Genomic DNA, 12210 nt, shown 5'->3' on the forward strand with positions numbered 1-12210 from the left:
TTTTATCTGTTTTGTGTTTTGACACCCAAACACACATGGGGTTCTCAGGACCTAACTGACAAGTGGTTCCTGGCAACGCCATCGTTAGTTTCTATGCTGGCCTACTCTCCTCAACGCTGATGGAGTCGATTTTTCAAGACATCTCTTTGCTTCATCTGTGGAGCTCCTTTCATCCTCTGTTTTCTTGTAACGAGTTGAATTTGCCACCAGGAATCAGATCCTCAGAACACAACACTCCTTGGAGAAGCTGTTGGACTTGCTACTTTTGGAAGAAGGTAAAAGGACTTTTTTTGGTGACGATGCAGCCGACGGTCTATAAAGAGAACTATGACTTTCTGTAACACAGTGGGTTACAAAGGAGACACCTTGAAGTCTCGCATGCCCGCTGAGCAATGCTTGGGCAAGGTATACAGGGAGCCATGTCCCATCTGGACTGGCTGGGTTCTGCTCTTGACACCTTCTTCTCTTTCTCCAGCTGATCTGTGCCCAGAGCCCTTCTGTTTTACTGAGTTTCTATTTGGAATTTTTTCTTGAAGTGCTGGCTGTTTATCAGTGCATTTCTAGCTAGGTTTCTCCACCCCAGAGCGACAAGGATGACGGCCGTAAGTCCTACGTAATGTGCACACCAGTGTTCCTCCAGGGTAGTCATTTGGGTTGATGGTTTCAATCCCTTTCTGTCCTTTGTTTTGTGGGCTGTTCCAAGGAAAGAAGCAGGTTTGACCGCCATCACTTCAGTCTCTGGAAAACTTGACTCTACGTGAAGGAGGAACTGAATGTTTGGGGACTCTTTGCCAAGGTTCATCATCTGTCCCATTTTCCTACAAACAAACACAATTGTTCCAACCAGGCTCACGTTAAATAAACAAGTGGCTCACGTTAGCGTGCCTATTCTGGTACTTTATCAAGAACTGTATTCTAGGAAGTGAATGGTGGACCTACACCTATATTATAGGCATTGAAGGGCTTTATTTACAAACAAGAGTGCTTTAGACAAAGTCTTTTGCATAATATACATAGCAAGTGATTATTCTCTAGTGACCATAATACTCCTAGTCAAAAGCTCTTTCAATTGACATGGCATTCACGTACATCTTATTTTCTGGAAAGTGTATTGGAAACGGCATGAGAAAAGCCCATTTTATGTGCATTTGGGAGAACTAAGCTATTGAATAAAGAGGAAAACCAAATTGTTACTGAAAGACCTCAGTCTCTACTTTGGGGAAGTTTGATAACTCAGTTTGAGAACTGGGTCTTGGGCTCCTTGCTGTTTGGAACGAGGCACAGATCAAGCAGACGGGCATAAAACATTGAAAAAGACATGGTCCATTCTCCCTAGACATTTATCTTCCAGTTTTATGAATATTCCAGTTAAGAATTCTCGACTACCATGCCAGAGGATGACACATTTCTAAGTCTTTCCCCCCATCCCTTCCTAATACAACCCAAATTTAGCACCTCGACCAACAAAATGATCATATCTACTTGGACCCAGACAACGGTCCAAAGAATGGAAAGCTCAATAACTTTGTCCTCTGTGTGATATCTGCTTGATTATTTTAAAAAACAGAAGTCAATGACCGTTTTTGCACTAAATAGAATCCAAGGCTCTCTTTTTGATTTAAGGCTCTTTGGGGTCACTGAAGTGTCATTTGGAAAATTGCTTCCTGACGCATAATATTATGGTAATGATCCCCTAAAGCCTGGCATAAAGGCTCTGCCACGAGAGCTAACAATTTATTTTCTTCCAAGTATTGTTTTAAAACAAGAGGCAGCTGGGGTCAAGAGAGAGGCTCTGGGTTATAACAGGCTTAATGCAACCCTTGGAATTTTTTTTTACATGCTTGAGAGGAGAAAGATTGTTCATAAATACTCATTTAGAGAAATGGTTCAAGAGACACAGAAAAGATACATTTCTCTTACATCTGAGCACACGATCATAACCTAATACCAATATAAATACGGGAAGAGAGGAAGGTGTTAGAATTTGGAAGATAAGATTAGAAGCCAGGAGACCTAGATTTAAACCCTAGTCTTGTATCTCATTGATTACATCCATTTGGTTTACAAATCAAGCTTTTTGAGTCCAGCCATATCATACAGAACTGAACTACTTACGTCCAAGTTAGGGGTGAAGATTAAACAGAATATTGTGAGCAAAAGCTAAGAAACCATTTTTTAGCAGATGTCCATAGTCTGTATAGATAGCCTATGTACAGAGTATAAACTCAATACCTATACCGATCACTGCTATTTTTAATGTTATAAAGGAGTTATACACAAAAGAATTACTTACACAGGGCCAGGTACCACATCCATTCCATATTTGAGATAGGTGGTGTGAGGAAATTTATGTTGGACTAGGCTATGATGCCCAGTTGTTTGGCTAAACACTCGTCTTCATGTTGTTGCGAACATATGTTTTAGATGTGAGTACATTTAAGTTGGTAGACTGAGTAAAACAGATTACCCTCCATAATGTGGATGGATGGGGAGTGGTTGGGGGTTGGGGATGGGTCTTATTTAATCATTTGAAGGACTCAGGAGCAAAGACTGAAGTTTCCCAAAGAAGAAGCAATTCCTTTTCAAGACTGCAACATAGAATCCCTGCTGAATTTCCAGCCTTCTGGTCGGCCCTGCAGATTTGGGGGCTTGCCAGCCTGTACAATCACTTGAGCCAGTTCCTTAAAATAATTCAATAGTGAGAGAAAGAGAGACAGAGATAACAATACAGCTATTTACAGAGACAGAGACAGATGTGTCTAGATAGATGATAGATATACCTAATAGAATTATAATTATCTATTGTATAGATAAAGATCTATTGGATATACCTATGTATCTGTCTATTTACAGAGATCTCTCTTTCTATAAATAAATAGATCTATAGATGGATAGGTATATATACCTATGTATGTATATATCTATATCTGTGTCTATATCTATGTCTAAGATAGATATGTCTAGATCTGTATCTATCTCTAAGTCTATCTCTATCTCTATCTCTAAGTCTATCTCTATCTCTATCTCTACCTCTATCTCTCTCTCTCTCTATCTCTATCTCTATCTCTCTATCTCTCTATCTATCTCTAGGGATATCCTATTGGTTCTGTTTCTCTAGAGAACCCAATTTAGGTGGGAAGAACCAGAAGTAAATACACAATGTGAATGCTCTGTGATGGGTCTCACCACGGCATCAGGTGCTATGAGCATGTATAGCATGAGGACCACTTAATGCTGTCTTTGAAGGATGGATTGGATGGAGCTGCCCAAAATAAGGGTTGAAAATGAGAACAACCTTTAATGGGGAGACACAAGGGGAGGAGCCCCGAAGGACACAGCTGAAGATCAGCCAGAGGATGAAGAAGATAAACAAGACAGGGGACATGTGAGGCCAAGAAAGACAAAGAGGAAAGCTTTCCCAAGAGAAGGGTTCATCCAAAGGGAATTGTACAGAAAGTGTAAGCCGGAGAGAGGACTCAGTGCAGTGGGGATTTCAGGCAGGTGTTAGTATGGCATAAAGACGAGACGCAAGGCGTGGCTGTGGAGGTGGCTGGAGAGGAATGAACAACAGATCTTGAAGTGAGAAGACCAAGAATTTGATGAGTGCTACTCCCCTAAAGGGCTCAAGGTACACATCAATGGCTGTCCCCGGGGGAGCACTGTAGGGCAGTGGTGGCCCCAGGGAAAAACCAAGAATAGAAGAAGTGTTGAGAAAGTGGAGGTGTTTGTTCACTGTGGTACACATGTCCCAGAAGGAGAAGAGCAGTTAGAGGCTGGGTCAGGAGCCTGGGCGCTAGGGACCCAGGCTTTGAGAGATGCAGTTGTGATGACCAGATGGGCTCATCTCCCAGGAAGGAAGGGACGTGGACAGCCCTAGCCCATGGTCTCAGCCTGCACTGCACAGCAGAATCACCCAGGAATCTTTACAAATACTGCTGCCGCGGTCCCACCCCAGAAACACTGTTGTTACTAACCAGGGGTACAGCCTCAAGATAAGAATGTTGAGAAAATCTGTCCGTGTCATGCTGATGTACAGTAAGGGGTAAGAACTATCCAAGTTCAATGACAGGTTACGAGAACTGTGCTTCCCAGAACTCTCATACTTACAGAGAATAGCTATTTCCCTGTACCCGGGAGTATCAGGAGGATCTCCAGGTGTTTGTGAAGATGTTATCATGGCCTGAGATCATTGTAATTCTGCATGTGTTCTCACCTGACATCCGTGGATGAATAAAGTCTGCATTCTGGGTGGGGTCCTTTGAGGTCTGGGTTGCTTTACCCTGGAACCAAGGAAAAGCTCTAGTTTCAAGACAAGTGGCATGCAAACTCTTAGGCAGAGGGTCCTTCTTCTGAGTTCCCTGGGAAAATCTCACTTTACATATTTGGGGGATTCCAGACTTTCTGGAAGGGACCATCCACAGTCCCTGAGGTAGCCATTATTATCTCGGTTTGAAAGATGAGGAAACTGGGAGCGCCTGGGTGGCTCAGTTGGTCTGACTCTTGGTTTTGGCTCAGCTCATGGTCTCATGGTTCATGAGTTGAAGCCCCACACTGGGCTGTATGCGGGATTCTCTCCCTCCCTCTCTCTCCGCCCCTCCCCTCCCTCAAAATAAATAAATAAACTTTTAGAAAAAAAAAGGATGAAGAAACCAAGAAATAGAGAGGAAAAACAAATTGTCCCTGCGTTAGCCATCTAGTAGGTTCAACAGTATGTTAGTTACGTATTGCTAAATGGATCACTGGAGGCCAACCAAGACTGACCCCACAGAAAGCCAAGACTGCAGTTTTTCACCAAAACCCAGGATATGGGCATTGATTCAATAATCCAGTCTGAAATTTGGCTTCTGTAGGAGACAAAATAAGAGAGAGGCTTCACTGATGTTGGAAGCATGAGTTTCACCTGGATGTCCCATGTGACCATACGGGAGCAGAGCGTGAAGGAGAAACCTCACCATGAAGATCCCCACACGTATGAGGAGCTGACTTCTCTCACTCCTCCACAACAGAGCTCCAACGTGGAGCTTCAAACGTGGTTTTAACATTCAGAGGCAGGCAGGTGTGAATCTCCTGACCATAGCTTGGAGTCTATGATCTTGAGATCAATGGTGCTTCCAACCCATCCTCTGTGGAAAGAAGATTGATTTATCCATCAACCCTTAAGTCTGGGGCTGGCTGGCTTAATATGGGGCTGTGTCTAAGGTGTGGAGGGTAAGTGGTGATCAGATTCCGTCTCTTTTAGGCCTTGTATGTCCAATAGACTACCCTTCATCATCACCAAAATTCTGCTCACATATCACAGTGTTGGCCAACGTCGTTGACTCATGGCCAGGATTTACTGAGATGAGCAACTCCCCCAAATATACTGACTGTCTTTCTTAAACCCACTGTGGGGCTCCAATAGACAGCTGTGTTCCTAAAGCATCTGTGACGAGAAGGCCTTGGAGTCCAGGTGAGCAGAGCCGGTATGAATGGCCGGAACAGCACGCAAAGGGTGAGATGTAGGATTATAAACCATGCAGCTCACACAAATTTCCCCCAAAGACATCTGGTCTTGAAATGGATGTGTGCATTGCATCTCATTGTCTGCAGACAGCAGGACAGCCTGGTGATCCATATCCGCCAAGCCCACACGTGTCATTGTCTCTCAGCAGCTGCATCACGGCTGACACTCTCTTGGTCACCGCCACCAAGGAGGGTATGAAGAAACATCCCCGTGGGAGGTCCATCCTAGCAGTGAAGTCCGGCTTCACCTGCTCTTTAGAATAGATCTCTTTGCAAAAGCTCATTAGCCTCTAAATCCTAGTGCAACTATGGGACACAATCTATTGTGTCTGATAACATTGAAGGGTAATCATGCCTCTAAACACAGAGTACTCTCCTCTGTTTAAGCAAATCTGAATGAAAAAAAATATATGTCATTTTAAAGTTCTCTTCTAAATACCTGTAGCTCTTATTAATAGATTTGTGACTTAACATAGCAATGGAGCCGCCATTTTCTGAAATGAGGTATTGCAAGGTATGATGCCATTTAAAACTAAAAGTTTATACAATAATTACGCTGTGTTGTGAAATAGTGTAAAATGCATGAAGGTAGGTGCAAAAGACCTCTGGAAATACATATTCCCTTTTGGCAGAAAAAATAATTTTGAGGACCCCTATTGGTGGGAAGTGGGCCAAAAGATGGACAGACACTGGCCTCCAGCAAACTTCAGAGAAGAAATGATACATCTGGGGTGGGATATGGTGGCATGCCGAATAGACTGGACTTCCATTTGGCCACATGTGTTGGGCCTCTTTGCATGCGTCTTCTAAAATGAAATTGCCCGGGGTGCCTGGGTGGCTCAGTTGGTTCAGTGTCTGATGCGGGCTCAGGTCATGATCTCACAGTTCGTGGGTTCGAGCCCCATGTCAGCTGTCTGTGCTGACAGCTCAGAGCCTGGAGCCTGCTTCAGATTCTGTGTCGCCCTCTCTCTCCGCCCCTCCCCTACTTGCGCTGTATCTCTGTGTCTCTCTCTCTCAAAAATAAATGCTAAAAAATAAAAATAAAAAACGACTTCCTATTAAAAAAATAAATAAATACAAATAAAATGAATTTGCCCATGAGAACAATTATTCGTCTTTTCCAAGAAGGAAACAACCAGCACTCGCCATGTGGCTCCAATCTCAGATTTTTAAAGATCTAATTTAGACGCTAAGTTAACAAGCCAAACTTTTTAGCCATAAAGTTAGACTAGAGGAAAAGAGAGAAAACTTTTAGGATGAACGGGGTCAATACATGTCAGAGAAACTTCTAGATTCGTCCCCTACAAGGGTCAAGGTCACATCACGGACACGATGGTGGTCCAAGTTAATGGCATGGCTTGGTGAATCCATTTATGTAGGCTACAATTGAAGCCTCTGAAGCTGTGCACAGCAGCTCCTGGTATAATCCTGGGCATAAATACCCTCAAGGAGACTTGAGAATAGTCCTTTTGAAAGAAGGTTAAACATCATTCTCTCAGCTACTTCCTCACAGAATTCTGAATCTGGGTTTCATTAAAAGAAGAATGTGGCAACAAAGGGACATCCTACCACTGCTTACTTAGAGATTTCCACCCTACATTACATCCCTGGGATGAAAATGAAAGCTTCTCATGTACCTACCTACCATTCTAGGAGCCAAAATATCAAGGTGAAAAGCATCCCCTCGGATTGTCTGAGCATGGAATACAAACAAAATAATTACTGAGTCAAAAGGCATTTCAAAGATGGAACCATGCAACATAGGGAAGATTCTGTTTGTAAATTCCAATCACTACTTAGAAAGACTTTAAGGATTCATATCCTAGGCAACAGAAATGTGCTCTGTAAAAGAAATCTTCCCACATGCTTTTCTATATTTGACATAGTTAAGCTTACATTTAACCAAATGAGTTCCTTACCTCTCTACTGAGTGGTCCTTCAGCAAACCGGCTTTCTGTTCTCGAAGTCACTCCATGAATGGGCAGAAAGAATTGGATCCCATTGTGGGGACCACAGGCCACCTCTCATCTAAGAGGGGTAGAAACTTTCATATCAAGACTTCCAGATGCAGATGCTCAGGCATCGGCTGCCATTAGCTTATAGGGGAGAGCTTTGTGGAAAACATCCTTGTCCCACGAATAGGAAAGTGGCATCAGTGACCAAGAATCAATGGTACATACAGTCATGGAATTGGCTCCCCATAAAAAAGACCATTTCTATGTTGATACATATCTTTTCTGGTTTAAAGAATAATCAGTGGGATAAATCTGAGACATCGGACGATGTTTACTGCAGTCATGAGATAAATTATTATTTTCTTCCATTATGGTTTGAATTTATGATTTTGGACACTTCAGTCATTAAGGCAAGGTATATAAACCTAATTGCAAGCTCTCAGGACCATCGAAACAAGAACATTCCAGGGATTGCCACCTGAGACCTTTGCTTGGGGGTCCATGTGCCGCTGATCCTGAGTCAGTCATTTGATAAACCAAAGGCAGGGAGAAAGAGTCTCTACTAACTGATGCTACAATGCTGAGGCCCTCATCGTCCCAGGCCATGAAAAGCTGCAGCACGGCAAAGAACGTCAGCATGATGAAAACATCATGGGATCCAGGAGGGGAATATGAATGTGGGACCACCGTTTTGCAATATGGTGACCATGGATGTGGGAGAAAGATGTCAAAGTACTTCTGGACGCCTGTTTGGGTTCCAGGGCCTGGCAACCTCCTGTCGTAGCAAAATGAGTTCTCCACGTGTTCCAGCCCCACAAGCCTGGTGACCAGTGCTTCAAGGACATGCCACATTCCAACAAACCCCACGGCCGTGGGATCAGGAAACTTTTAGTGCGACAGAAATTGACTATAACCTCCATCTACCTTCTTCATTTTTCAAGTCCCAATTCTGCAGAGTGCACTGCAGCCCTGGTATATGATGAAATGCTACATCCTAGAGGTCTTTTGCATGTCAATGGTTTCTTTGAGGGAGACCAAGCTGGTTCTGATGCTGAATTCCATCTTCAGGGGCAACACCATGCAAAGTTCTTTCTGAAAGAAAAGACAGAAGAACGTGAATCAACAACGGAAACATGGATTTGTTTTTCCCTGTGTCATTAACATTTTGGAATAAATAAAATAGCCACTAGTTTAATTTTAGTCTTAACTTATTTTTAATAAATTTTTATCATAGTCCAGATTTAAATCACCATTAACAGATGAGAAAACAGCATTAATTGACTCAATGTAGGTCCGATGTTGGTAAGGATGTTTAAACAAAGACAGATTATGAATGACAATAATTCTCTTACATTAAATCACATGACATGATTCTCTTAGATTAAAACAACAACAATAACAACAACCAAAGAAGATATAACAAACCAAAAGAAGAAGAAAAAAAAACCTTTCCAGAATCAATTCTGGACCATATTAGCCAAAGAATATTTTTATGGATTGTGATGATCAGTCATGACAGTACTAAGAAGTCACCAGGAGCATAAGGTAAGAATTTTGATACAGAAGAAAATGTGAACTGTATTTCACAATCTTGGTTTCCTGTCTCTTGAGACAACTGTGTGCACTTTGCATTACCAAGTCCATTCACCAACCTCATGAACTCTGAACTTTAGATGTCCAGGCTTAGACCTCAGAACAATGCTAAATAGGACTGCTTGTTAAAGATCTGGAGAAGCTCAAAACACACACGTTCATGGTCACATATGATGGAACAAGCAGAAGATAAGCAATCATTAGATAAGACATAAGACCTCCAGAATCATGGCTGTGATTTGCTTCTAGATTAATATTCTATCATCGAATATTTAGTGTTAAATAATGTAATAATGTATAAAATATAATGTTATAATAATTTGTGTCATGTTATCTGACAGTGCATTGTATGCATGTTATCTTCCAAATTATGTCTCCTTGCAGCTAAATCAGTAGGCATTTGATAGAACAAATCAATATACTATAATTAAAATATTTCAACATAAACACAATGTAGGGTCAGTAGGAAGTACCTTCTTTTATTTTGGTTAGTTCTTTTCCTTTTTAATATAATTTATAGTCAAGTTGACTAACATATGGTGTGTAAAGTGCGCTCTTGGTTTTTGGGGGTAGATTCCCATGGTTCACTGCTCACATACAACACCCAGTGCCCATCCCAACAAATGCCCTCCTCAGTGCCCATCACCCACTTTCCCCTCTCCCCCATCCCCCATCAACCCTCAGATTATTCTTTGTATTCAAGAGTTTCTTACAGTTTGTCTCCCTCCCTCCCCAATTGTACTGTTCTAGATGTTGGGTAAGTTTGTTCCCCCAAATCCCTGTAGATAAAAAATAAACATGAAGTAAGCTGCTACCACTTTGGAAATAGACAGAGGCATACAACTATAATGGGAGTCATGTTATAGGCACACAAGGCATATTTAAGGAATGGAATACAAGGGGGAATATACATTAATAAAAAATAATGTCACCAAATTCATCATGGATGAGATACTTCTTTGCTTAAAAACTTGATTGTGTACTGGGGCACCTAGGTGGCTCAATTGGCTAAGTGTCCAACTCTTGATTTTGACTCAAGTCATGATTGCGATCTCATGGTTGTGAGACTGAGCCTCACTCGGGTTCCAAGCTGGACGTGGAGACTGCTTAAGATTCTTTCTCTCCTTCTCCCTCTGCCCTTCCGTGCTTGTGCTCGCTCGCTTGCTCTCTCAAAAAAATAAAATAAATTAAAATAAATTGATTGTATAGCTGGATCCTGCAGGAGAAGCCAGAATATAATTGTTTCACATGCATTTTAAAGTTTATTTATTTATTTTGAGAGAGAGCGCGCGCGCATGAGGAAAGGGGAAGGGCAGAGAGAGAGAGAGAGAGAGAGAGAGAGAGAGAGAGAAAGGGAAAGAATCCTAAGCAAGTTCCAGGCTGGCAGCGCAGAGCCTGATGCGGGGGCTTGATCTCAGGATCTGTGAAATCAGGACCTGAGCCCAGACCAAGAGCTGGACACTTAACCAACTGAGCCAGACAGGCATCCCTTTTTAACACGTGTTTTCAAATGCACATATTCTATGAATCGTTTTACTGGAATATGAAGCAGAGCATCAAGTCTCCTGCTTTGATATCTCTAGTAGAGACAGATCATAGCATTTCCTGGTTCCTGATGCAAACCAGGAGTTACAGACCGATCAAGACTAACTAAAGGTCCAGGCAGTTTTGACTGGTCCTGACCAATGGCCTTAGGGTGAAAGGCACTCTCTAACATTGGCATCAGTTATATTTAATGCATCATTTATTTTTATCTTATTATTTTTCAATGTATGTTTACAATTTCCTTATAAAAGTCTTTGCACCAGTTTCATTCTATTCATTACTAATTCCTTGTATTTGTGTGCCTTTGTGAAAGGTATTTTCTAAAAATGTATGTTCTAATTATTGCCATTATACTGATAAATAAGCGATGGTGAATATTTATGTTGTATCCTGCAACCCTGGTAAAACCTCATTGGTTTGAACAATTTATCTAACTATTCTTTGAGGTTTGAAGTTTTCCAGGGAGAAAATGAATAAGCTCTGAAGGATAACAGCTCCTTCCTTTATAAACTGCAAAGATTTTGATTTTTTTCTTATTTTATTGAGCTGGACTTTAGTACCTCCAATAAAAAAGCTGAAAGGAGGTGGTAATAAAAAGCATTCTTATTCCTGATCTTAAACAAAAATACATTTACCTTTTCACTATTAATTATATTTCAAGTCGCTTTTGTTTTAAATGATGTTTATCAGGGTAGGAAAGTTGCTTTCTATCCCTAATTGGTAAGGACGTCTTTGAAAAAGAAAAAGTCAGGAATATTGACTTTATCAACTGTTTTTTCTTAATCTATCAAAATGATTATACAGGTTTTTATCTGGTGATTAATAGATTGATCTTTCTAATATTAATTCAGCATTGTATTTCTCAGATAACCCCAATTATTCCATGCAATTATTATTCTTTATACATTGCTAGATTATTTTATTATTATTTTAAGATGTTTGTTCTTAGATTTGATAAAATTTATTCTCCTTGGATAACCTGGTTATTAAAGTTAAGTAGCCTCATAAAATGAGTTGAGAGAAGTTTTTTATTTTTCTGGTTTTTGGAAGAGTTGTATTGGTTTGGAATTATTTGTTGATAGCTTGCTAGAATCAACGTATAAAATCATGTGGTTACAGGTCTTTCAGTTTTTAAATTTTTTTTTTTAATATTTATTGTTTTGAGAGAGACAGAGACAGAGACAGAGATAGAGTGTGAGTGGCAGAGGAGCAGAGAGAGAGGGAGACACAGAATATGAAGCAGGCTCTAAGCTCTGAACTGTCAGCACACAGGGCAAGATCATGACCTGAGCCGAAGTCCACGCTTAACCGACAGAGCCACCCAGGTGCTGCTCAGTTTTAAAAATTTATCTGTTTCTTGGGGCCCCTGGCTGAGTTGGTAGAGTGTATGGCTCTTGATCTTGGGGTCATGAGTTCGAGCCCCATGTCAGGTGTAGAGATTGCTTAAATAAATACACTTTAAAAATAAATAAATAAATAAATAAATAAATAAATAAATAAATAAATAAATAAATTGGGGTGCCTGGGTGGCTCAGTTGGTTGAGCATCCAACTTCAGCTCAGGTCATGATCTCGTGGTTCACAAGTCTGAGCTGCGCATTGGGCTATGTGCTGAC

The 12210-nt window shown here is 41.1% G+C and overlaps 1 protein-coding gene across 1 annotated transcript in view; it reads right to left on the reverse strand.

Moving 5' to 3' along the window:
• Window positions 1–286: 286 nt before the first annotated feature.
• Window positions 287–12210, reverse strand: part of LOC122212619 (pseudouridine 5'-phosphatase) — a 174004-nt gene continuing 162080 nt past the window's right edge. The window contains exons 4-5 of the transcript XR_006199228.1: window positions 7422–8549; window positions 287–818 (exon numbers count right to left, since the gene is read on the reverse strand). The gene's annotated coding sequence lies outside the window, so the exon portion shown is untranslated. The remainder of the gene's footprint in view (window positions 819–7421; window positions 8550–12210) is intronic.

The sequence above is a fragment of the Panthera leo genome, chromosome Y (genome assembly GCF_018350215.1).
Source record: "Panthera leo isolate Ple1 chromosome Y, P.leo_Ple1_pat1.1, whole genome shotgun sequence".
NCBI lineage: Eukaryota > Metazoa > Chordata > Mammalia > Carnivora > Felidae > Panthera > Panthera leo.